Genomic DNA, 27,957 nt, shown 5'->3' with positions numbered 1-27,957 from the left:
GTACAGCAGTGCACAACCAGATCAATCACCTGACAGTCACATGCAGAAAGGGTCCGGGAAGGGCCACCCGGCACAGGAATGAGTTACATCAGGGCTCAGCCTTCCCGCTCATCCTCTGATGGCTTTTACAAGTAGGCCACGTGTGTGAAAATGCTGAGGACCTGGCTTTTTTCAGTTCAGTGCTTTCAGAGTATGTGCAATCCCAGATCCTTGGGGGCTGGCTCACTGGTCACATTTGCTGCAGTTGAATCACATTTCACTGTTAACATTCTGGGCCCAGCTCAAGCCCCATGGTATAAGACCTTAGCTTGAAGGAGAACACCCAGCAGCCATCTCACCTCTGAGCGGGAACAAGGAAGCAAACGTAAGATGTGTGATAAAAAGCACGGCCCTAGATGTTTCACAGCCTGCACAAAACCCTGCTCAAGTAGCAACTCAATTTAGTAACACAGGCAGCCTACGGTGACATGACTCCAACACAATATAAAGGCTGTACTTGAAAACAGATATTCCTGAAAAAAACAAAGTCAAGCAATAAGAGTTAGCTTGAAAAACAGAAGGTATTTCTAGGTTTTCCATGACTGAACAGCATCTGAAGCCCCAATCTACAGTGAAAACCCAGTGTGTCCCCTTCCCTACAGTCAGGGTTACCCAGAGTGACACTATTCCAGCAAGAGTGTGCACTAATTAAATGCATTTTGTCCACATTCATTTGCGAACTCAAAATAAACCAAACTGAAATACCAAAGCACCCTAAACCATGCTTTTGAAAAAAGGATTCAATCACCTGTCAAAAATTAAACAAGCCTTAAAAGAAGAAATGAAGCATGCAGATTTGCCTAGAAACTGGGAAGCTGAGACCAGAAGAACTAATTTAAAAAATCTTCCACAGTGCAATCTCTCAATTAACCATGCAAGGTGACTTTAACATATTTTAAACAGTGACCTGAAAGAGAAGATAATGAGATGCATACAGTAGCAGGCCTTCTGCTTAAGGCATGATTAGTCCAAATTACACTCAATGAGGAGACACCTTGGGAACAAATCTGTTTGTAAAAGGAAAGCAGAGAACAAGTTCATACAAACTGGATGCAGAATGGTGGTTGGTAAGGGTAAGGGAAGAGGGAATGAATTGTTTCGTGGGTCTAGGGTTTCAGGCCTGCGGGACAACACAGTTCTGGAGCTCCGTTTCAGAGCCACACAAGTAACTGAACTTTGCTGCACGGTGTGTATTGTAAGGTGGTCAATTTTAGGCTACTTTTTAAAACCACAATTTTTAGGACAAGGACGCAGGGAAGATGACTACCACAAACTGCCAAGACTGAGCCTGTGGAAAAAGAATTCTTCTATAGTAATACCATTGGCCAGGATGATTTTTATTAATTGTCTGGAACAAAACCATAAAACAGAAACACTACTGATGGGCAATATACCTGCAAATGAATGGCTCTTCACTTGTTTATTCACCACCAAGCAGAGGAGCCATTTGTCTTGATGCTTGATTTTCTTTCATTTTTCACAGCAGCCTCCTACTGAGGTATTGCCCCATGGAAGACATTTCAAAAGTACTTATATTGTTAACAGCTCCAATTTCACTCAGTGAGCCTCCCAGTCTATCAGGGAAAGCTATAAAGAGCAAGGAGTGGCGGGCTTTTTGAGTTTTTTATTTTAATATATATACATTTTAACCTATGAGACAACTCTTAGCAGTGTGCTGGTTTTCACCAAATCCTGGGCCACAAATAACTTCCTGTCTAACCTCTATGAAGAACATACTGGAAAAACTAGAAAGGTTAAAAAAGATATTCTTGAGAAAGCGTCAGAGTATGTGTAGAAGTAACTGCCTCTTTCATGTATCGGTGCCTTTGACAGAGCTCTGTAATTTTTAACTAAGAAATCTTGAGCTCCTCGGAATAAGGTGGACTGGATTAGCAAGTTAGAACCACTGGTAATACTCCTGCTGGTATTTGTATTGTACTAGTATTTGTAACTTTGAACCGAGAAGCTACCACTGGGCGACCAAGACGAAAGCAGAACAGTTCTGATAAGATTGCTCCTAAAATGATCAGCCGGCCTTTTCAGGGATTTCTTATATATAACCAAATAAAATACCAGGATTGGCCCATAAAAGAGGGTTAATGATAAAGACAGAAAAAAAAAAAAAACCTATATGCTCCATTTTAATCCAATCAGTGATAAGAATAAAGATGGAAATTATGAAAACCAATTATATAGTCTTAGAAGTACTATCTCCTTTGTTGTTGTTCTCCAGGTACCAGGGATCGAACTCGGGACCTTTGTGCTGGTGAGGCTGGTGCGGGACCACTGAGCTAAATCTGCAGCCCTAGGAGTACTATTTTCAATACTCATAGAAAGACGAGTTGCTGAAATACAGGAATGAAATAATTTCTTCTATTTCACTTCATGGTTTATTTCTACAAGTCTTCCTATAACAGATTATTTACCAGTCAACATGGGAAATCTTCATTATTCTGCAGTGATTCTAGACAAAGTATCCAGAATCGCAGCACCTTCTCTATCCAATTTAGCTACAGAATTTCAATCATTTTAGTAACGACTCAAAAGAGGGAAGGCTATGGCATGGCCAATAAACAGAAGCCCCCAGTACTCACCGTAAATGATGGTTAAGAACCAGCAGAGGATCGTGGAGACCGATGGGTCAGAAAACCTTCACTGGATGGCTAAAGTCCAACCCTAACCCCAAAGACCCCAAGAATGGAGGCTCTAGCTCCTCAGAGCCCAATGCTTCTGGGGTCTTCACTTGCCCAAATGGCAAGGTTTCCAGAAAGAAATATGGACAGAGAGCGGCTATGAAGACAGGCTGCTGATCAGGCACACAAACATTCCAGGAATGCTCGACACATCCTGAACATAGGAAGTAGACCAGTGACTGTTTCATCTTATTTTTCAGATAATGGCAAACAATTTACTTTCCTTTGGAAGACATTAGTAAAAGCTTTCCAAGGGCAACACTTCAAAAGCAGTCTTCAGGAAAAAGTCAAATCATTGGTCTATCAAGCTCTTTAGACCCAACTGGTGGATCGTGAATTTGAGTGTGACAACAACTTGCAGACAGTTATAAATTGAATGTGGAAACCCTGAATACCAAGGTCACCCACAACAAAATTAATCTTATTAAGGAGCAGGGGTACAGCAAGAATTGTACTTTGTTCGTCTGTGTCGCCAAAACATACACGCCACCTTAGACGTTCCAAGACTTCCTCATGAAAATGTGATTTCCTTCATAAAAGAAGGCATGACAGAGTATGAGTGTTGCTTCAACTCATGCCCTGTTCCAAGACACAGGTTAAAACGTTTAAAAAACCAAGGACCACCCAGAACTGAAAAACCATTTTCAAAATGAGTATTATACAAAAATTCAATGTACAGCTGAACTAAAGGTCTGTCTTAACCCTTAAATCAGACCTTGAGAGAAAATGCTTAGTGCATTTAATATATTAAGTAATAAAACACCCTGATTTAGGGCTGGGGATTTAGCAAAGTGGTTCTGCTGCCTACCTCAAAAACACAAGGTCCCGAGAGTTCGATCCCCAGTACAAAAAAATACAGAACAAAACAAAATAAAAACACACCCTGATTTATGTGCAACTCTTTAGATGAAATTCAGCTAGACTGAAACGCATACTGTACATTAGTTATAAATATAAAGATGACTAAATTCTATTCTGATTCTTGAGTATTTACTATGAGGTCAACTTCCTTACATAAGATTTAAAAAAAAACAAACTAATGGTCAGTGATTTAGCTCAGAGGTTCTGCCACCTGCCTTGCAAACGCAATGACCCGAGTTCAATCCCCGGTACCAAAAACAAAACAAAACAAACAAACAAAAAAACTACTGCCGCTCAACTGGAAGAAAGTCTTTTTTGTCTGTGACTTGTACCCTGAGTAACATTTTGCCCATCCTTTTAAGATGATGAAACATGATGTATTAACTACTGTTATTCTCTAATTATTTTGTTATGAAATTTTATTTTTTCCTACAAGAATGTTTTTTTAAAACGTTTTATTTATTAATATTTACTTATATTACATTAAACTAAAAAGTATGGGGCTCTGAATTCTGGAAGAGACTCTTTTCCTCCAACGACCAAAAGTTAACAAAATGAACTGCAAAAAGCATGTCAGGATCTGAGAAGTTTTTGTTGTTTATAAATACAAAATTAACTAGGCATCTATTTTTGGTTGAAGATGTTTTTCTAGCCTCCTTGAAGTGGAAAAAGTGAACAACCAGAGATATGTCAATAAGAAAGACAATTAGAGAGGTGGCCATCAAGAATTTCCCTTTAAAATGAAATAATCCAGAAAGAGCAGATCTATGTATATATCAGCAAATATATCACATTTTCATGTTGGGAATAGGCTGGAAATGCTCACTGGGCATAAATCCAACCTTTTATTATTGTTTTGATGATGACAGTAGCAGCGATGATGATGGTGATGGTCTCAAATAGGAAAAAGAGGCTTCCACCTCCAACATCTTCAAAGCCAGGAAACCCAGCCGGAAAAACAAACCCTTGTGAATTTCTCAGGGAGACCTTAAGAATCACAATTTAAACAAAATCTTGTTGTCTTTCTGCTTCAGACACCTGGGCACCCCCAATTAAGCAGACCTAAAGCATTTTTATGAAATCTATGTGTGGCAACCACTCCTCACCCTCAACCAAAAAACAACTCCTCAGCAGTGTTCAAAGAATATACTGATTGTGGGGCAGGGGATTTAGCTCAGTGGTGCCGCCACCTGCCTCGCAAATGCAAAGTCCTGAGTTTGATCCACAGTACCAAAAATAAGAATATATTGACGGTGTTACTGATTATAAGCAACAAATGCTTTCTTTTACCAGATAACAATGAGATCAAATATGTCCATGGTGACTATGCAATGTAATCTGAAGTAGTGCAGAATGTTGGTAGCCTATTACCGTACCCTGCCATTCTGGAGTACCAGCAACCATATATCTATGTTACTGTTTTTTAGAATGGACTAACTCATAACCATAAACTCTTCCTATTAAGAATGCAAATATTTTTCTAACTCTCCCATGACAAATACCTCTTCTGCCAAAAATTTTGGAAAAACCAGTTTCTGGGCCAATAATCTCTGCTGCAAACATTAACGGGTGTGTGGCGTACACAGCGTAGGGGTGTGAATGTTTTCTGTTGGAGGGGCTTAGGCTGCCTTTTGGGAGCTTTGGCTGCCTGCAGAAATCCACAGACTTGAGCCCAATGGCTGAGTAAAACCAACAGCCACAGGCACACTCACTGTCCTTGTATGCAGCCCACTGAAAGTGACACCTTTCAGTCACAGACTCAGAGACAGGCTCAAACTGGTAGTGACTTGCAGGAAGTGAACATGTGTTCCGCAAGTAGATTCACCAACCTGCTACCTGGCACACAGCAGATTGGGAGCCAGTACTCAACAGCCCAACACCATCCTCTGCCCAAGAGTGTGTCTCCGCCATACCTCGTTCTGGTAGCTCAGCTCCCCACACGGCTGTCCTCTGGCTGGCTGCTCAGCAATGACACAGGGACAGTAGCGCTCAGATCAATTCCAGTGTCAATACTGAGGAAACAAGTGTTGTAACACAGTTCTGTTCATAATTCAAATTCCAACAGACTCCGAAGATCACCCAGCAGGCTCAGATGTCACACCGACACCAGGAAATCAAATCAACTCTCTTCGTTCCCATCTCACTGGGGAAAACGTGTCTGCATCGCTTAGATACTGCGGCATCCGCTGCTGGGAAGCAGGGAAAGGGGAGAATATGCGCTGCCTTCTCCACCTCTAGTTCATTCTAACCATCCTACACCAGGCACCTTCGTCTCTTGCCCTGGGTCTCATCGGCGTCCTGATGAAATGAAATAGCAGCTTTCCCACTGCTGCAAACTAAACTGTGTCTCTATCCAAACTCACCTGTTGAAATCCTAACCCCCAGGGAGGCTGCACTGCGAGAAAGGAAGTAATGAAGTTACGAGTAGGGTCCTGATCTGATCATTAGTGTCCTGAGGAGGACACCACTCACCCCCAACCCTGAGACAGACAGACAGACAGCCAGACTGCCTGCCCTCTCCCTGCCAGACGAAGACACAGCAGAAAGCTCACCATCCAGAAACCAAGAACCAACTGGTCATCGCCTTGGTCTTGGACTTGCAGGCTGCAGAACTGTGAGAAAATCAATTCCCATGGTTTAAGTCACCCACTCTGATATGCTGCTATGGCAGCCCGAGCTGACCAAGACATCTAGTCACCCCCCAAAAACAGATGTTGATTAAAAATTCACATTCCATCATTACCTTCTTTGGAAAGCAAGTGAACAGAAACCAATCAATCACTGCTATAGCTATAGAAGGGCCCGGGGATGTAAGGAAGAGGAGTTTCCTCTTAAGGACAAAATTGTATCTTAAATACATTACAGAATGAACGCCTCCAGTTCTAACAGTGGAGGAGATCATTCAAATCAGGGTTTCCTGCTTTCAGCCTCTGCCTCTCACTCTTTCTAAGAGCAGTAATTTCCTTGAGGTCAAAACAATAGCCTACCACATATATTCCAAAACAAATGTATATAATAAATACATGCAGTTTTGATTGTCAATTTAAAAATAGCTTGCCAGGCGTGGTGGTATTCAGCTGTAATCCTGGCGGCTTGGGACGCTGAGGCAGGAAGATTACAAGTTCAAGGCTAGCCGGAGTAACTCAGTAAGAACCTATCTCGAAACAATAAATAATAAAAAGGCCGGTGTGTGAAAGCCCTGGCTTCAATTCCCAATAGGGGTGTGGATAAAAATACTACTACAATTACTACTACCCTTCCGGGAAGAACACAGTAAGAATAGGGAGAGGGAGGGAGGCAGACAGAAGACCCATGCATTGGGCACAGCTGGGAGCAAAGCCATGCCGGGCATGAAGAAGTTGCTTGCTTGCTTGCTGAGACAAAGCCCTGCAGAGATTCTGCTGCAAAAAGTGTGATGCTAGAAGTAATTTTAGAATCAGTTTTATAGGTTCTTCTTCCCCGGTTTTATTAACCTACCATGCACACGTACCAAACACAGGACGAAGAGAATGTGCCTATTTGCATTCCAAAGGCCTCCCGCAGAGCGAGTCCATTCTTTAGACGAACCTACTCAATCACATGCCCTCGGATGTCAGGTCTAATTTTATCTCTGCTGTTGGCACATCTGCAGCCACCCAGATTGCCCCTTAAGGGGACAAGACCCATTTCAGCTCAATCTCCTCGTGTTACCATCTTTGGGTAAAAGCATAAACAGGCCAGCAACGTGCTCTGGTGGCATCCATCTGTCATGAATGGAGTTTCAACTGTGGGACAGGCACAGCTCCACACTGTCCTGGTGAGAAGGGGGGGGGCGGCTTGGAGGACCCAGCACGGGGAGGGGTGAGGGGGGTCCTCGTGTTACCATCTTTGGGTAAAAGCATAAACAGGCCAGCAACGTGCTCTGGTGGCATCCATCTGTCATGAATGGAGTTTCAACTGTGGGACAGGCACAGCTCCACACTGTCCTGGTGAGAAGGGGGGGGGCGGCTTGGAGGACCCAGCAGGGAGCAGTGAGTCAGGGGTGTGGGCTGATCTCACGTGGGCGGGGGACGGGGGACTAGGGGCTCTGAGGCTGCAGGGTGGGTGTCACCAGGATGCAGGCATGTGCTACGGGTCAGGGGGTGCCATGTACAGACTGTGTGACCCTGGGCCGATGCCTTCATTTCCTGATAGGAAGCACGGATGATGAGAGTCCCTGCCTAGCTGGACCCTCATGGTGATTACTACGCATTTCACACATGAGGAGGTGGGAGCAGGGCTCTGCTGAGGGTGGGTGCTGGCGAAGGTCACTGCTCCCTAATGGGGTACAAATGCTCTTCAAGATGGCATCTGGGGCCGGGGATTTAGCTCAATGGTTCAGTGGCCTGCCTCGCAAGCACAAGGACCCAAGTTCAATCCCAGGTACCACCCCCCAAAAAAAAGATGGCATCTGCCTTAGGGGGAGGAGATAAGGGGAAAGGAAGGGGGTTTTCTGAGAAAAAAAACTATAATAGAGGTCTTGTCATCATACAAACTCACCAAAAGAAGAGGGTTCAGGTGGCCCATGGACACTGGTGTGACTGCGAATCATGTCAACTTGACTAGGTTAAGGAGCCCTAGCAGATTCGGTGTCGGTGCATGATTGACACGTAGGCCAGCAAATGGAGGCAGGAAAACCCAACCCAGTTGTGGGTGCCACCAACCTACAGGCTTGTACCCTGCGTGGACTAAAAAGGGAAAGAAGGAAGAGTGCCTGTGTTGAAGAGCTCCAGTATTTCTGAGCAGGTGCGCTCTCTGCCACTGCCACCTTTGGACATCAGCCTTCCATCTCAGACTCACAAGGCAGACTCTTCAGGGAGCTTCCAGGCCTTCACCTTGGCCCAGTTCTGCTGCATCCCTCTTGTTCTGCGGCTCCCATCTCCTTGGGCTGAGCAGTTCCCAGACCCTCTGACCATCCGGCACACACACACATGCACGCGTGTGCAGAGGTGGCCACTGTGGACTCTCCCGCCCCGATCCTGTGAGCCTACCCAATAAATGCCCTTGCATAATGACACATATATTTTCTATTGATTCCACTCCTCTGGGGAACCCTAGTTAACCAAATGGGCTCTCTGCAGGGCGGCAGAGTCCCAGATGTGGTCGGTAAGGATGGAACACAAAATTCCCATCTTGGGTCCAAGGGCCAAGTGGAGTTGGATCTGCAGAAATACGTGGAGCGAGCAAGCGAGCACAGAAGCTGCAGTCGGCCCGGAGCCCTGCCAGGCTACACACAAGCAGGAGACAGGGGACAACTGCACCCAGAAGGCAATCCACCTTCCTACTCATCCAGCCAGAGGCGCCGTCTTCAAAATCAAAATTGTGCCAAACAGCTTAACACCTTCGTCAGGTGATGGACAGGCACCCTGAATGAGAAAAGTGCCTCCAGTCAAACTCTTGACCCCAACCAGATTTCAGAGATGGCCCTGAGAGTCGGCAGAATCCAAACGAAGCTGTCTAATTTTATAGACGCCTCCACATCAGGCCCGCCCTGTAAGACAGTATGCTCATTTTATAGTTGGAAAATGCTGCCTATGCTGTTCGTAGGAGGGATAGGCCTGAATATCTGAGACTATTTAAGATGATGAATATTAAATGTATTACGGGATGCTAAAAATTATTAGTGGCAATCACATGCTGAAAATGTAAAGCTCTGGGAGACACTTAAATTTAGGATCATATTTATGACTCAGCCTTGAAACAGAAATCAGCTTGATGTTTCTTACTCCCTGACTGCTCGTCCCGCCTAGCAAAATCTCAGAAACCACAGTGAGTTCTCATAACTCTAGCGACTCAAACATTCGTAGTAACTCTACACGTTTTCTTCTACCTGCTTCACAAGAGGAGGGAAGAAAGGGGGACAGATGAGTAGTGCTGAGGTGCATCATTGCGATCATGCTGGTCTATCAGTCCTCTGAGTTTCCGACGTACACCTTCCTGCAAGGCCATCCCCTCACACTCCCGGATTGCACACAGCGCACTTGGGTTGTGCCGGTGGGCACCTGCCCCTGGATCAGCTGTACTAATAGAACGTCTTTGTTTGGGACCCTCATCCGTCACTCCTCACCCATTGTCACACAGCACCGTTGTGACAAAGTCCACAGTGCCATGGCCAGTGGCCAGCAGCGTTCCTCCTTTGGCTACCTGCTGCCAGGCCTCTCCATCTTATTTAGGGGTCTCCACATCTCTGCTCCCCTGTGGGGCCTGGAGTTTTTCCAGACATCTGCACTCCAAGGTTTTGAATCATTGGCTGCTTGGGATCTGAGTCCCCAAGAAAAGAAAAAGCTCCTCCCAATGACAACAGTCTACGCTGCATGCAGAAACTACCAGCTCCTCTCTTAAAATCACACTTCCTCCTTCCTCAGAGTTCCCTAGGAAGGGCCACCCTGGGAGGTTAGTGCTGGATTGATTATTCATGAGGTCTGATGGCTCAAAAACAGGGCCTGGCAGACCTCATTAAGCAAATTCCACTGCCAGATCACACGGCACAGATTCCACCACACCACCCACCCTGCCCCTTCCCTTTCTGCTCCTGTCCTAAAACTACACAATCAACAATGTTTCACAGAGCCTACTACCATTTAGCCAGTGCTGTTCTTTATGTCCTTTATTATTTATAGTCTTCAGTTTGTCTATGGAAGAATACAAAGAAGCTAGCATTTATTAAGTGCCTGTTGATTGCAACAGGCACTTTATATACATGACTCCATCTAGCCCTTAATACCCTAAGAGGTAGGATTTATTCAGAGAGGGCTGGAGATTTAGCTCAGTGGTTCCACTGACTGCCTTGCAAGCACAAGGTCCTGAGTTCGATCCCCAGTACCAAAAAAAAAAAAGGAATTATTCAGAGAATGATTAATTATTGCCAGGTTACTTTACAAGCATTGGGCTAAAACTGCAGGTTTTTTGTTTGTTTAGTTTTTGTGTTTTGAGACAGGATCTCGCTATACAGTTCAGGCTGGTCTTGAACTCACAGTGTACTCCAGGGCTGGCCTCAAACTTGTGCTAATATTCCTCTCTGATTCCCTCATGAGTGCTAAACAGCAGTTATGAAGTGCTTTTAAAGATTAAATAGGGTCAGAGATTTAGCTCAGTGGTTCCAACACCTGCCTCACAAGTGCAAGGTCTTGAGTTCAATCCCTGGTACCAAAACAAAACAAAACAAAAGATTAAATAAAATAATTAATTTTACTACGGTACATATCTGCATACCTAGGATATGGTAGGTGCTTTTTCTTTTCCAGTGAGACGAGTGACTTATACAACTGGAACCATATTGCGTATGGGAGGCAGGTAGAAGTCCAGGCTGGACAACTTGCAAAGCAGAGAAAGCCAGCGCAGGACCCTCATCCTAAGTCCCCTCCAAGGCAGTTATTCTTTCCTGAAAGTGAAATATTGTAGGCGCTCTGGAGAGGGAGGATGCAGCCCAGCGGAGGCGTAGATAAGAGGGAGCAGAACAGTCCTCACCTCTTACGCCTTCTGGGTGCAGTTATTTCCCCACATTTCTTTTTTGCAGGATGCTTTCCTCCTTGCTTGTTAGAGCAACCCTAGATTCGCGCTAACGGACTGGTGTAGGACAGAGCCAAAGTCTTTCATCCGGCATCACAAGGACATGGTGAGGGCCCATAGCAGCCCAGAGGAGCCCAAAGCAGGCCACACTCCAGGGAAACCCTAGAACTCTTGCTCTCCTGCACCGCAGCCATGTTTTGATCTTCAAAATTTTTTCTTATAAATAATGTCCTCATCTTCCAAAGCCTGGTCTGGCTACAAAACAACCCTGTCCTGGCTAGGCGTAGGCTTATTCCACTGAGTCATGTGAACCTCTCTGCAAAAGAGAAAGAGCTTTCTATACTTTCTCTCTCCACGTCATCAAGATGAAAACCAAGATGCTTGCAGAAACTCCCTCTTCTCCATCCCGAAGAGTAAACAGCAACCTGGGCCACTGAGCAATGACCATTTTACTGAGGACTCAGGAGGCAGAGGCAGAGGCAGGAGGATTACTGAGATTTTGAGGCCAGCGTAGGCTACACAGTGAGTTCAGGACCAGGCTGAACTACACAGAGATCCTGTCTCAAAAAAAAAAACAAAAAAAACAAAAAAAAAAACACAACAAAACAAAATAGTGATTCATTTGCAAGTGGACAAAACCAACAGGCCCATCCTGCACATCAAAGCCAATTCAGGAAAGTAACAGTTCTCTCTGGGAGAATTCCAAAGGCTCTTTCTTCAACATTTCTCTGGAAAGAGATGTTTTTCTTTTCTTTTTTTTGAGACAGTCTCACTATGTAGTTCAGGCTGGCCTTGAACTCACTAGTAGCCCAGGCTGTGCCAATTCGCTCAGCTTAGGAAGGAGAGATTTGAAAAACAAAGTTCACCCACGCATTTGCAAGGAGCAGGCTTTACCAACATACACATCTCCCTCCTATACCTGATTCACCAGTTCATTGGCCAGTTTTCCCTGTTCATGGAGGGAAAGGTTAAGAGGGCTTGTCACGAAATAAAAGATGCCAGGCACTGAAAAGGCCCAAGTTGTCGGCCTCAGTGCAAAGCAGAGACTGGGTGGGAGCAGAGGCCCCAGACTGCTGGTCCTTTGGCAATCGTGTTCCCTTTGGAGCCAGAAACTGGTACCGAATCTTACTGGACCACTCCTTAGCCACTGACCTCAACATGGAGCTGACTTTTCCAGCCTCAGCTTTCTTGTTTATAAAATGAGGACAATGCCCCTTCCCTTGCAAGTCTGTGGTAAAGACGCAAAGGTGATTTTTTAAAAGGTACACTGCAGGGAACCAGGCCCATGGTGGCATTTCCATAAACGGTGGTGTCACTGTTGTGTTAGCTGTAATGATTCTGCTCTATTTATCATTAATATCACTAAGTATGGCCTGTTTCTCCTGCTCAATCTCCTGATGGACCACTCCAGCTTCCACCAACTGCCCACAGATGGAATCCACTCCCATCTCAAGAACCCTGCCGATTTCCAGGAATGCCATGCCGTGCCGTGCCATGTCCTTGGAATGCTTTCCTGCAGAGGGTGGGCAGGAAGAGGGACACTGAGATTATTTTCAAACCAGAAATTTAAAGCAGACACAACAAAAGCTCAACAGACAATCTGGATGGGCTGAAGAAAATACCCTATGTCTTGTGAGATAAAGTTTCCATTTGACACAAACCCACGTCATGGCCCACTTGATACAGCACTGGCCAAGCTGCTGGTCCAGCTACAGACATTGTGTGGAGCACGGCTTCCAGGGGTCTAAGAATCTGTCAGGGTCTCAACCTTGGACTGACATTGTCTCTCCTGAGAACCGCCAAGCATGGAGATGTTTCAAACCTTAGGAAGAATAGTAAATTAGTAAAAGCAAATTGATAATAATAAAACTAGTAAAAAAAAAATCTTAACTCCAAATTCTTTTCTATAATCTGCTGTAGGCCACTTTAAGACAGCCACACACAGGTGTATGGAGAGGTGGCGAGGTCTGCCTCACCTTTCTGAGTGCCTGATCGCTGGTATTTGGTTTATTCCAGGCCACAGCTGCAACTCTAGGAAGGAGGGGGAGTTTCAGCATCTAGACATGACACTACCAGGGCAGCTGGTGGGGACAACAGACCCAGACCTAGGCCTGTAAGTGACACGGTTAGGGATGGGTACCACACACACCGCAAAGTGGAAGGAAGATTCATTCACCATCTTTCTTCTCCTGTGTCCCATCAATAATTGCCTCATAAGTACACCTAAGGTGGGGAAATATTTTATCTATTACGTGAAGTAAAAAAGCAGATTGCAAGGATAGTTCCACTGATGTCAAAATTACACACAAATGCATACACTGACAGAAAAAAGATCAGAATAATTAAGTGGCCAAGATGTAAGAGGATTTTTTTCCTGAGGGCTACAATTATGAGCGGTGAATACATTTGCTTCTTTTTTGTTTGCTCTGTTCTCTATTCTACACTACACAGCAGTGGTGTCACACAGGGAAGAAAATGCAAGTAGGGGCTACGGACACAGGCCGAGTCCAATGTGACTGACCCCATCACCAGTCCTACGATGCTGGCTGCTTTCCTTTTAATTCTCTGTGGTGTTTGCTTTTTCCTTGCACTGCCAGGTATGGCAGCCCTTCCCTCCTTTCTTCCCATTTCTTAAAAGCACTTGTCCTTTGCCTCTTATCTTCCCCCAGAATGCTTTGCCTCCTATAGCCTCTCTCTATTCCAGGACTCTCCGAAAGAAATTGAATATGAGCTACAAAGGTAAAGAAAAAAATTGTCCAGCAACTATATTTTGAAAAGTAAAGAAACGGGGAGGTTGAAATTAATTTTATTAATGTATTTCATTTAATCTAATATTGCCAAATCACTTTTAATATACTAAATTAATATTTTAATATACTCGGTTAGTATTTTTAAATTAATATAAAACTACAAATACTTAGTAATGTAAAAATCAAAGTTCTTATATGCTTTATGTTATTGCTCTAAGTCTTTGAAATCGAGCGTCTCTGATACTTCTAGCACATCTGAATTTGTTATGGTTTCCTTCCTTCCTTCTTCCTTTCTTTACCAGGGATTGAACTCAGGACCTTGCCATTTCGAGGCAGGCAGCGGCAACACTGAGCTAAATCCCTGCCCCTAGCACAACTGAATTTGAAGGAACACATGTCAAGTGCTTAGTAACGACATGTGGCTAGAGATGGCTGTACTGGACCGCAACGCTACCCCTTTTCCCTGTCACCCACCTTTATCCACTGCTCTTCCTGCAGGGCTCAACGCACAGCTAGGAGGGTTCCCCATCTGTAGGGCTCCTCCAGTCATGGTTCTCGACTACTACTAGATCAACAGAAGATGCCCCGGGGGATGCACTCAGCTATCACACAGAAGGGTGACCTTGGAAGCCATTCACTGAATAAATATTTACTGAATACCTACTGGACGACAAACACAGATAGGGCAGTCATTGTCCAAAGGGTCTCGACACAATTCTCTAGGAAAAGCCATATAAACAAAGCAAAATGTGATGTGCGCCTCACTCAAGTAACATATGAGGGGGTAATGATTAGCTCTGCGGGTTTCAGAGCCCAGGACACAGCCGAGATCGGTCCGCTGAGGGCAAGGAAAAAAGCCAGTCCAGGGCAAAGCCCAGGGGTGTGGACTGCAGTGCCCTAAACGACACACAGAGTGAAAAACAAGGGGACAAAGGGAAGCCAGGAAGCCAGGGTGGTGTCAGACTGAAAACGACCTCGTGGGCCGACATGTCACTCCAGCTGTACCCAGCCAGCAGTGAAAGATCACTGAAGTGTTTCCCAAAGGAATACCACGATCAAATGCGGCCTTCAGAAACTGGCAGAGGGTAAGGGGATAGAGGGGGGCAAAAGACAAAAACATAAGGAGCCCAGCGAGGCCTCATTACTTCCAGTTAGTAACTGTAAAGATCTACACAAAGTGCGGGAGTCAGAGAAAGATAAGAGGAAACATGCAACATACATTCAGCAGGAAAAGCAAGGGAATTCAGGGTGGCCTTGAAGGAGAGACACGGAGTGAAGACACCGTGAGCCTGGTGTGGGCACCTTGCAGACAGAGGCCTAAGGCAGACAGGACAGGAGTCAGGACAGCACCCCAGGGTCCACCCAGCTGCTGGGCATCTAGGACAGGAGGTGCTCGAGCCACAGAGAAGAAGGGATCCCCGAGGGCCTCAGAACAAGGACTGGATTTGGGGGCATCACTTCTCAGTTGGTGTTAGTTTTACAGATTCCATCCACAGCATGATGGGTGTGGGGTCACATCATTTCACTTGTAACACATTTTATGAAATTCTCAGCCTAATTCAGAAGTCCGTGATTTTACCTCAGCCCAAACTGCCCCCTGAAGAAAAGTAAACTGATCACTTTTACCAGTAAGACCCAGCTTTTCCAAGCTATGGAACCACAAGTCATAAATGAAGAATCATACCCTGGGATAAAACCTGTGAAAGATCACATTGGTGACATCAGGGTTGACACACTCGGCCCTGGCTTTGCAGGGTCTGACTCTCCACAAGGAAGCCGCACTGTGACCAAGTAGGCACCGGCTTCTCTGAGCTTTGCAGTTTCTTCTCCTGTCACCTGGGGACAACACAGGTTCCTTGGAGGGAGTCTGTAGGGAACAGGAGTGACAAGGAAGCTTGCAGCCCGAGCCCAGGATTTAATCAGTGTCAGCTCCCTACCCTTCCCCCATCATAACATCCCACTTCTCTCCCCAAGAGTGGAACAGGATAAAAAGCACGGGTTTGGAGTGAGAGAGATCTCGGTTTGAATTCAAACTCTTCCACTTTCTAATTATGTTCAAATTAGGGATCAAAGGGCCTGAGCTCGGTTTTGTTCCATTTTATAAATGGAACATGCAATATAACCAGCATGGGGTATACAACAAAAGCAAGAAATGTTGAGTCCCTACCAATTCATAATGAGGGAACTAGAGGGGGTCTAGTGATTTCCCCCTTTCCACATTTTTAAGAACACAGGTAGACCTTGCTTGGGGCATAGTTGATACACTAAGTTCAGTTACCATGGTTTCAAGCCAGGCACTGTGGCACATTCCTGTAATCCCAGTATTGTGGGAAACCAGGCAGGAAGATCTCAAATTCAAGTCCCACCTGGGAAACTTAGCAAGACCCTGTCTACAAATAAAAAGTAAATGCAGCCATATGTGCTGTCACACGCCTATAATCCCAGCACTCAGGAGGCTGAGGCAGGAGAACTGCTTTAAGTTCAATGCCTGGGCTATATAGTGAGTTCAAGCCCAGCCTAAATTAAAAAAAAGAAAAAAGATAGCTTTGTTAGGTCATACCAGCCTCCCAACAACAGGATTCAAATCATTCTGATATATCTAACTATACATAACTACATAAAGCACAATCTTTGCTACTACTTCTCCAGGTCCTGAGCACTCTGGAAAGCACAGGTGTCTGTCAATGTGGTCTATCAGTGACCAATCACAAGGCTTCTTTCACTTCTACCAAAGAAGATCCAATGCACAGTGATGGCTCGGTCCCACACAGGTGGCAGATGGGGTGGGAGTGTTACTTCCTTGTCTCCCAGTGATGCGTCCATGGAACGTATGACCAGAATGGGTACCACAAGGGGACCTGGGCCAGCAAAGATGGGATGTAGCAGACACACGGCAAACAGTGATACTGTAGGCAAAAGGTGTATCAGACACAGAGATAGAGAAGAAACAGCAGATCGTAGCCCGGGACATTTGGGAGACTTCACGCGAGGACAGAAAAACAGTGAAGGTGGACTTTAACAGAAGGGAGGAAGTCTGTTGCAATGAAAGTGAGAAAACATCCTCAAGGAAGTGGTTGGCAGAAAACTGCACAGTAATGAAATTCTCAAGAGAAATTTCATGGTGCAAAGGGAAAAGTACTTCAACCTGGTTCAAACACATCATAAGTACCCAAATGGGGTGATCCCAGGGTTTACATTTCTCACTTGCAAACATGAATTGTCATTAGTGGGTAAACAAAGTTTTTTCCTATGGGGGAAAGAGACACATTAGCCCAATTCTGTAATTCTGGCACTCTGGGACACTGAGGCAGGAGGATCATAAGTTCAAGCCTAGTCTGGGCAACTTAGTGAGAATCTGTCTCAATTTAAAAAAATGTAAAAAGAATTGGGGATGACCCTCAATGAGAAGACCCTGGGTTCAATCCTCAGTGCTGCAAAGAAACACACACAAACAGGTTAAAATTCTTACTGAACACCTACCATCTTTTAACTACAAATAACAACAAATTTTTACTTTTCTCTCTCTTACTAAAAGCATCATAGTCTTGCTCAATATTTCACCACTCTGCAAGAAGTCAGAGATCACAGCCAGTGGCTATTCCAAGAGCGGGCCACATCTGAGTACATTTCTCATGGCACACAAAGTCCTTCCTGCGTGTTCTTGAAGGTTAAACTGAAGGAGATGAACACCAGGTTCCAATTGGCTGGTTGACAATTGAGTACATAAACCTGCTGCGCATGAATTTATGGCCAGGCCGGATGAGGTTAGGACTTGTTAGTTCGTGAAGAGGGACAGGGAGGGGTGAACGGAGAGATAAATAAGGTCCTTCTGACTTGAGAGAAAAATATCAGTGTCACAAATCATTCTGCGGTTCATCAGTCCAGTGTGCGATAGCAATGCCCCTTAAAACCATAAAACTCACTGCTGCCCAGGCAGGCCCGGTGCCTTCCTGGGATGGGTGTCTCTGGGCTCTGGGCTCCAGCCCCTGACTTGCCAGCCCCCTCACCTCCAGCTAGAACCATTTCAGTGTAGGGCTCTCCTTCTGTACAAAGCACGCATCTGTGGGTGGATTAAGAACTGAAACCACAAAGTGCTTCAAAACCTCGTTCAAATGTGCATACACCATTCAAAAATAATGACTCCGCCTCCCGTATTTTTAGATGGATAAAAGTGTTGAAGAAAGACCCAGTGAATATGGGTAAAGCTTGCGGCTTTCCGGGAGGCAACTAGAATCCCACCCACTGCCCAGGAATTTCACTGGTCTGGCCATATTCAGGTTTGGCCAATCAAGAGCAGCTTTCGAAAGGGGGCTCTAGCCCCCCAACCCCATGTCACACACCAACACCAATCAAGGTTCTCCCCAAGATGCTGGGGGCAGAGGGGGGCTTACAGCTTGTTTTCATCAGGCTGGGACCGATCCTCTGTAGCCCTACTAATAACACAGCATTTCCCAAAATAAACATGGAGAAGGACCACTGGGCACAGAGTTTTTTAAACGTCAGGGGCAAAACAGACTTGCAATTAAATTCAGACCACCTCTAAGGTCAAAGAACGCATGAACTCTGATGAATGGGGCTTTCTAGTCCAAAGAGCATAAATTAAACTTTCAGGTCTTTCAATCGGCCAGTTAAATACGGCGCAGTTTTGAATTTCCTAACTGCCTGCTATCCTTCTAGTATCCATCACCAGTGCTCAGCCTTTAAAGTTCTTTCCACCCTGGAGATTACTGGATTTCACTTCTTTTACACGCAATCATTTTACTAACTTGGACTAAACTCAAATATCCCAATTTGTAAGATTTTCCTCTACCTATAAATCTATGCCCCGTACATATAAACGTCTCATACCTGAGGCATTTTCAGGTGAAAACGAGGATCATACACTGTCAACTCACTGGAACTAAGGGAGGAAGTTCAGAAGACTTGGTTTACAAAGCTCCAAGACTTAACGGCACCATTCATATCTGTATTTCCCCAAACCACAGTGCACAGCTCATGGAATCACCCAGTAAATCTCTCCGTAGGTTCCCAATGCCTCTCTACAAGCCCCCATCAAACTCTAATCAAAAGCGCAATTTAAATAATTTTATGGAAGTAGCATTTGCATTCCATCAAATTCAACCACTTCAAGTCATAACTCAGTAATGGTGGGGAAGATCTACAGGGTTCTACAAACATCCACAAATAACCTAGTTATAAAACATTTCCGTCACGCTAGAGCCCCCATGAAGTCAATTTCTGTCTGACCCCTAGGTACGGACAAAGGTTCATCTGCTTTTCCCCTTACACAATGGACTTCTCAGGACATATTTGCACAAAAAGAACGAAACAATATGTAACCCTTTGAACCTGGTTTCTTTCATTTGCCATAACGTTTCGGAGGCTTGTGAACACTGAGCATATGTGGTCTAGGTCAGTGTTACCGATATTCCCTTTACAAGCAGAAAGACCCTATCCCTCCCATGCACAACCCTGTTTTCAGCTCAGAAACTCCCTACCCAGGGGCCTGTGTACACTACTTGTTCTCCACTGTACCCAGATGGCCTACTGTTACCCACAAAGCACCACAGCTGCACAGAAGAGCTGCACCAGCTCCACTGCGAGGGGGCAGTACCAATTCAACCCCTCATTCACCCAGCAGGGAGAGATGCGGCCCCTATGTGGCAACTACTGGCTTGATTTTTCACCCTAATGAGAATTTTAGAAGTTCCCTTCACTCCCCATCTTACCTTGTCTCTATCTATCCACTGATGTGTGTTATAAGGAAAATCCCTCCGGCACCATAGCCTTGGTCAGTGCTTGGCTGGAGGGCTGATAAGGCTCCTGCCTGCTATTCACACAAAGGGTGGGCTACCTTGGGGTGTGGGCAGCTCAGGAGGTACAAAGTGTCCTCTCATGTCTGCAATGATTGAAAGGTGATGGTGGGATCATGAATATGACAAATGCTGCTGCTGAGTGCCATCCAATGGAAAGGCGGGCTCAAAAAAACATCAGGGTGTGTCCTTGTCCACCTTAGTCACTGGATCTGGCACCATGCGACTTCTGGCTCTTCCCTAAAGTCAAAATGACCATGAAAGGTAAACACTCTGCATCAATTCAGGACATCCAGGCAGTCCCAGTAGGCCTACCAAAGACACTCCGATAAGTGTGTTCAAAGAGAGGTGGAGTATTGCAGGGGGGTAACGACGATGTGTCTTTTCCTGCAATACATTTTTTAAAAATTTAAATTCATTGTAATTTTTGGATTACACCTTGTATATAGCAGCAGTAGTAAAAAGTTTCTTTACATGCACTTGTCCTGACATTCTGGGGTTCTGATTGTGCCTTTCTATCCACGCGGATGGTGACAGTGAACTGGGCAGCCTCTGCTTTTCTGCCAGAACATGGCAGCTGGACCCAAGGCCTGCAAAGCTCTCTTCAGCTTCCTTCCCCTCTGCAGGAGGGTCCAGGAGGTATGCACATGAGGCCTGTGTAGGGAACACAGTTAAGACATGTCTGCAATAAGTATTCCTTAAAAGGAATCTAGCTTCCTTAGGGAGAAGGATGTTTATGAATTTTAATGGCTCCAGCTGGGGTGATCTGTTTTGTTTGTGAAATCCGGTCACCCTCATTAATGAGGTTGGCTCCAGGCAACCTTCCCCCGTCCTGCCCACCTAGTGCTCAGAGGGCAGGTCTCAGTTTCCGTTTTGTAAAGAGCTACAACCTATGTGCCAGTGCGCATGCACGTAAATAAATAAACAACAAACATTTGCTTCTTGCGGGGAGTTGAGTATTCCTATGTTTTCAATGTACCGTCACTTCTTGGCTTGTTTTCTTCCCAAAAGCCTACCAAAATGTTTACACAACCACAGTCACCTTAATTGGCTCTGTCATAATGCCACTTCTCCAAGCATTCCCCCCTAGGAAGATTAAATGATACACTATCATCTGAAAAACCCTTAACCTTTAAGGGATCTGAGTCCCAGGCATGTAGAAAGACATGCCCAAAATATGGAAAAGTAATACCGACTTCTAAGTCCCTGCCAGGAAAATTCTACAGGAGAAAAGAGAAACAGCCACACACAAGGCTTCAAAAACAGCTTTGATAACTGCGCGGAAAGCTGCCTCCTCCTTGCAAGAGGTGACTCCTGGTTTCTCGCATTGCCACAGCCTCACACACTAGCAGCTGTGTCCTTCAGGCTGTCCTATCTGACCATCCTTCTTCATCTGGAAAACTTTCTGGGGTGAACGGACATTGAAAGTAACACATAGTACAAAGAAAACCCTACAAGTCCCACAGAACATGCAGGTACATATAGGTGACTGGGAGTCGGCCATTATCGCCACAGGAGTCTTCCAGATGGGAGTTGGTGCCACTTCTACAGTGTTGACTTGGGTGGGAGATTCTTTATGATGGGCCCATCCTATGTACTGCAGGACAGCAGCATCCCTTACCTCTACCAACTAGACGCCATTAAAAGGCAACCAGAACAGTCTCCAGACCTTATCAAGTGTCCCCTCAGTGACAAAATGGCCCCTCATTAAGGACCACTGGTATAGACCACTAGAGAACCACGAATTTCAGGGTTGGAGAGACCTTGAAAGTCATCTAGGCCAAGACCCTGGCACTGAGGATGTATTAATGGAGTCCCTCAAGGGGTAACTGTCCAAGGCCACTGAGCCCCTGCTGGGTGGCTGCACAGAAAGCACACAGAACCCAATCTGGGCCAATATCTTGGGACTATTTCAAAGCAATGACTGAATATTAGGACCATCGTATATGTTTGAAACCACTTTATGGCAGATCAAACAGTAGCAATGGTGTGTTCTTTCTCTTTTTTAGAAGAAAATACAGGGGCAGGGAGTTCACTAGGAAGGGGCTCCTCCAGCTGTAAAGAGGGAGGTTTCCCAGAGCCACACAGCAAGAATACAAAGGCCCTAGAATACAAAACTTCATTATATTTGTAGAATGTATTGTATATGCATTTATAACTGTGACGTCATAGAGTATAACATTTTCCCAGAAATCAACCTGCTCAGGTAGAATCCTAGGCATTACACCAAGAGGGTCCCAAAACATCCACCCACTCCTCTACACTACCTCGAAGGAGAGCCCATGAAAAATAAGACAGTGTTGGGGTTTGCATTCCTACAGCCGCGTCTGGAGCAATGTGGGGTACACACGTCCGACAGTGGTCAAGAACATAAGCAAACACTGCCAGTGACTAGCAAGCAACTTAGGGCAAAACCTGAAGTCACACACAACCCAAAGCTGACGCACTAGTAAGATAGCATGGACAGACTGCTTCTTATTCTACCCCTGCCACCTCCCAATAGCCCAAGACCAACTGTGGCTGAAAACAGGGAAAGAAAGAAAGAAGTTATGATTTTTTTTTTTTTTTTTTTTTTGGAGATGGTCTTGATAGCCAGGCTGGCCTCCTGCCTCAGTCTCCTGAGTTCTGGGATTACAGATGTATGCCACCACGTCCAGCAGTGATGGTTCATCTTGATTGTCAGCTTGGCTGGATGAAGAGATCCCTAGGAGACTAGTAAAGCACACTCGGTGTGTCTGTGGGGTGTTTGCACAGATGCCTGGCAGGCAGGCCAGTGAGCTGAGGGAGGAAGGCCCGCCCTGATTATGGGTGTGCCATCCAATAGGCTTGGATGGACCAAAGAAGCAGAGGAGGAGGAAGTTACTCTGTACTTGCAAGCTTGATTCCGCTTGAGTAGGGGCGTCTCTCGCTGCTGCCACTGCCTGTGGACATCAGACTCCTGTTTCTTCTTCAGCCCTTTCGACACAGACTCACAACATCAACTTTACAGGGAGCTACCAGGCCTTCAGCCTCAAGCTGGGGCTGTACTTTCTTGGGCTGAGCAGCTACTAGAACCCCTGGCTCTCCAGCGTGAAGACAGCCCCTGTGGACTATGCAGCCTCTGATCCTGTAAGCCAATCCAATAAATCCCCCTCCGTCATGGTGTGCATGTGTGCACTCATTCTATTGATTCTGTCCCTCTAGAGAACCCTAAGCAACACAGAAAGGAAGCTGGTTCTGTGCAGAGTTCCTATCATTTATGAATTCAAGTTTCCAAATCTGTTATTAGAGTCAAGGCTTTAGTGTAGTTCTTTTTGCCACCAAGGAGCATAACTGTATACACAGCGCTCAAGGCTTGTTAGTCTTCTATACAATAGGCAAGGAAAGAAATCATTTGAATGCATAATGTCAAAGTCGTCACTTCAGTGGCAATGCCTAGGTTTTCATATCTTTCCCCTGCCGGGCTCTATCCTTCAAATGGAGCCAGCCACAGCACGCTCGTATGTCTCTTGGCTGCTAACCACTGTTCTCAGGGCACGGTGGCAATGGTGTGAGGTCAGCAGGAAAAGAAAAGGCTGGATTCAGCAAAGGTCAATATTAATAGAGGAAAAGCAGGCACCAAATATTTATCACAATGGTTACCTCTGCGAGGTAGATTTTACCGTTTCTTTTTAAATTTGTGTGGACTCAACTTTTTTTTTTTTTTGGTACTGGGGATTGAACTTGGGACCTAGCGCTTGTGAGGCAGGTGGCGGCATCACTGAGCTAAATCCCAACCCTCAACATTTTTTTAAAAGTAAGGACAAGTATTCCCTTAGCCAGAACTTAAATCAATGAGTATTTTTTTTTTTTTTAATAAAGTGTAACGAACATTTTCTGAAGCTGTGTGTTGTGGGGCTGTGAGGCCCAGTGCCCACTCACCGCATACCTATGAAACTGTCCCACTCCCACCCTGTCACTCCCAGGGTGGCTCTTAGCAGCAGGCCCCAGCTTTGGCAACCACTCTAATGACCTGTTGCGTCCGCTCAGCGCAGTCTGAGGGCCCGTATACACATGCAGCTTTCACACGGGCCGAATATGTTCCCGGCACTTGCTTACTACTTACTTGTTTGGTATATCTACGTTACTGCAAGAAACTCACTATGGGGCGTAACATACGGGTGACTCGCCTATGTTATTACCCGGCCCACATGCTGCAAAGACAAAAGGCTCCTGTATTGTGCGCCAGCTCCTGGAGGGTCGAGCACTGCGTCTGACTCCCCCGTATGGTGCGTAGGCTCCAGAACTGGAGAATCAACGAATAGATGATGAAGAAGTGACTGTATGTGGAACACAAATAAAAAAACAAACCAAGGACTTCACTACAGTCCTGGCAACAGCAGGCAGAGCAAACAGAGTAATAAGTGAAAACCAAGGTAAGCTGAAAAGAATTAAGCTGATGGCTGCGTCCTCACCAGATCTTCCTCACAAGCTGACAGGAAGGAACACAGAGTACAGTTCCTGAGGGGGTTACACCGCCATTTTGCAAATCCTGTTTTCCCTGTGAGTCGAGGAAATCTAACGAATGTTTGCTGAGCCCCACTGTGCGGGCACAGGGCCTTGCAATCAGTTTCCACACAGGTATAATGGCAGGTATAATGACACTGAGCTGTGTGGAACCCAGGTAAGAGGTTCAGACTTGAGTCACAATGCCTTTGTTTTTCCTTAGTAAAACAGCTTCCTTTAAAATGACTTTACACGGAGGGGCGTGGTGGCACATGCCTAGGATCTCAGAACTCTGGGAGGCTGAGGAAGAAATATCACAAGTTTGAGCCCAGCCTGACAATTTATTAGGGAGACCCTGTCTCACAGTGAAAAGTACAGGGGTTGTGGGTGCTGGGGATGTAGCTCAGTGGGAAGGCCCTGGTTCAATTCCCATTACTGCAAAGGAAAAAAAAAATCTCTCTATATATATAAACATATGCACATCTATTTCTACATATAAATATATACACAAAATTCCCAGGATAAGACAGTTGCTCAAAAACAAGGGGTGTACCCAAGGTCACCAGCTGCACAGCTCGGGGCTGGGGAGCATTCCCAACAGGCCTGCACAGCCTCCCATGGAAATTCTGGGTCACACTGTTTCTTGACATCCTGCTTTGTGGTTCATGTCATCTTCTACTTCTCTGGCATTTCTCATTAGAAATGTCAAGGTCAAAATGCAAATGCACAGAGGCTCGCAAACAAGATACAAGGAATGTGGGCCGACACAGAAATTGAAATTGTTTCTGATAGCAATGTACTTCCACAACATACATGACACACACAAAAAACTCATTCAAGATCTGCCTTTAATTCCTGGAGATGACTGACAATCTGCAGTATACCTGAAACAGCACTGAAAACATAGTCTCATTCCCGTGAGGCAGTGGCACAGGGCCCTTTGAGAGTCTAAGTACACACGTGCACCAATTTTGCTTGTATGTCAGACAGCTCACGAATGCACACGCCTGCCGCAGACCCCTCCTCCCCACAGGAGGAACACTTCAGCTCTTCTTGTAACTTAGTTTAAAAATAGAACGGGCTGACATTTTGAAATGATTGTATACAGCTGACTGCAGGGGCAATAATTCTCTCTCCCGAGGTTGTGTTAAGATTCCAAAGAACAAAACGGCATGGGCCAAGCCTGGGAAGTATGTGAAGCCAGTCTCAAGTCCAAAATGCCTGCTGTTTCACCAAATAATTAAGCCATTACTTCATCTCTGTCGCGCACCTGCAGCATAATTGCTTCACAAAACCACTTGCACAGATGACTTCAGAGAGATGTTAAGTCCACATAATAAAAGTTCACGGGCAGCTCAGTTATTTGGACAAGGTTTGGGCCATCCGAGCTGCTGCCCAAGGCAAACACGTCGTCTAATTAGATCTGACTGATTATCTGGGCTGCACTTTGCAGCTGACGGGGGGGGGGGGGCTACTCTACACCCCTCTGATCTTCTGCAGCCTCTGCTCTGACCTGTAGGGTGGACAGACGCTTCTAAATAATAAATAAAGCACTGTGGTCCTCATTCTGACTTGAGTTTACAGGAAAGGGGCAAATAGGTATTCATGTGCTGTCCTTTAAAAGCCATCATTTGAAAATAATTTAAACCAGTGTCATTTAAAAAGTCACTTAAATCACTTTATATTTGCAAAATGCTTTCTAGTTTACAAGCATTTTAGTGGGGGCTCAGAACCTCAGAAGGGAAGGCAGCTATTATTCCCAGTGAAGTAGCTCTTAGCAAACACTTTCTGAACCTCTAGGAAGCCAGGAGAGGAGAGCTCGTGTGAAGTAGCTATGGGAATGGTGGGGCAGGGAGCGGAGCTGTTGCCAGGGGAGGCAACTCAAGCTGATTCTCAGGGGACCCCGTTTTATCCAGTGAACCAGAGTAGGAAGAGACCAGAGTCACACTGGAGGCAGAGAACAGAGGGTGCAAGCAACAGAGCAGGAGACTGGGCCTGTCTTGGTGGCCAGGAGACTGCAGCCTTCGAGCTAGGGAAAGGAAGCAGGGATGGGATGAGGCTGAGAGAGCAGGGCAGCCTTACTGGCAGTGGGGAATGAGAGTTCACAGAAGGAAACCAGACACAGATCTGCTGGAGTAGAGGTTTGCAAGCCAAGACTTGCAAAAGGACCACGCCACGGGGCCGGGGATTTAGCTCAGTGGTTCCAGTGCCTGCCTCACAAGAGCAAGGACCCAAGTTCAATCCCAGGCACAAACAAACAAACAAAGACCACGCCGTATCCATGGTCTGGTCCCATTCCCAAAGGCTCTGAGTCAGTTAGTTACCAAGATGGCACCTAGGGAGGCTTTTAAAAAGGTCCTCAGCTGAGTCTAAAGTACTGTTGACCTAGACAAGCACTGGGCCGGGACTAAGCAGCTGCCCAAGGTCATTCAAGTTCAGAGCCCTTTCTTCTGCTTTGAATTGGGGCAGTTATGCTCCTTTTAGTTTTTGTATCAATTTTAAGAATGAAAAAAAAAAAAATCTCACAACACACGCATACATGTATGGCCCAGTCTTCCAGATGTAACTCTTTATGACCACATGAACATTTCTAGCTTTCATTATCCGACATGCTGAGCGTTCTAATTAACACAGATGCTAACAAAACTGAAGAGACCTTTATTTCTGGATGAAGTACTTCGTCTGGGTAGAAAAACAATTTGGACCCTCTCTTAAATGGCTTGAACTATTCTTTAAAACCACAGTTCTTTGCCGAGCAAGATCAGCAAGTCAAATATGTTAAACAAACGGACACAGCATCAGATACCTGGGAGATAACTTTTATGTGAAGCCTTTCAAGGCGTCTAAAGGTCATCATATTGACAAACCTGGAGTTCAGCAGCAGAACAGATGAATCAGAGAGAGCGATGACCCAGAAAGCATCCTTAAAGCTGACCTGCTGACCTCTCCCCACAGCGCAAGGATGGCAAACCTGGCTCACGTCGTAGGTCCCTTCGTGGTTCCTGCCACGGAGGATGCTTGGAATGGTGCTGCCTGTTCTGTGTGACCTCAGTACTCCCTCGGCCACCATGAAGCAACAGCACCCGTCAGAGCTGCGGAACTGATTTACTGATTTATGATTCTTGCCCCATAATTCAGTAGTACTTTGAGGAGAACTGCTCACTCGGAATACTTCAAACGAGTACCAATTTACACCAGACAAGATGCCCCAAACAGTGATTCCATTTATTTACACCAACAATGGAACCTTTTAGCTAAGTAGATATGGACTTGCGGAAAAGGTATTTTTCTGCAGAATGGAATGCTTTTCCACTTTTGCCAGAACACGAAGAAGTCAAGCAGGGAAAACCAATTCCCAAACGCCTTTGCAAGTGACTTGCGAACATGCTCTCTCCAACAGTAACAATTCCATAAATTTACCTCAATGCCAAGAGCCAGCTTTGTGTCTATTAGGTCTTTCCCTACATTGTCTCACACAGAGAAATAAATGAAAAGGGTGCTGTCCTCACTTTACAAGTTAGTTTATATTTTAAATAAATAATACGACAGCTAGGGAAACTCTCAGTTCACTGCATGGCACAATAAAATATAGTTTATAAATAATAAAACAATATTTATCAATACTTATTGATCATTTGATGAGATGGCAGGACCCTCATGGCCATCCAATAATCTACCCTTTAAATTAGTTGTCTTCTGAGCAAGTGGCTTAACTGACACTCCTAATGAGTATAATGTAAACTTCATAGAGCTGAACTTTCCACAGCTCTGAATGAAGAGAAGGGCCAGGGGTCAGCGACAGTGAAGGGA

The 27,957-nt window shown here is 45.4% G+C and overlaps 1 protein-coding gene across 5 annotated transcripts in view; it reads right to left on the bottom strand.

Annotated features, from left to right (window-relative positions):
- The window catches only part of Farp1 (FERM, ARH/RhoGEF and pleckstrin domain protein 1), a 256,913-nt gene that overhangs the window by 94,689 nt on the left and 134,267 nt on the right, over positions 1 to 27,957 (bottom strand). The gene's annotated exons all lie outside the window — the stretch shown is intronic.

The sequence above is a fragment of the Fukomys damarensis genome, unplaced genomic scaffold (assembly GCF_012274545.1).
Source record: "Fukomys damarensis isolate Sample0158 unplaced genomic scaffold, DMR_v1.0_HiC HiC_scaffold_6, whole genome shotgun sequence".
NCBI classification, from domain to species: domain Eukaryota; kingdom Metazoa; phylum Chordata; class Mammalia; order Rodentia; family Bathyergidae; genus Fukomys; species Fukomys damarensis.
Note: the sequence above shows the minus strand (reverse complement) of the source record. Positions and strands in the feature narration are given on the sequence as shown.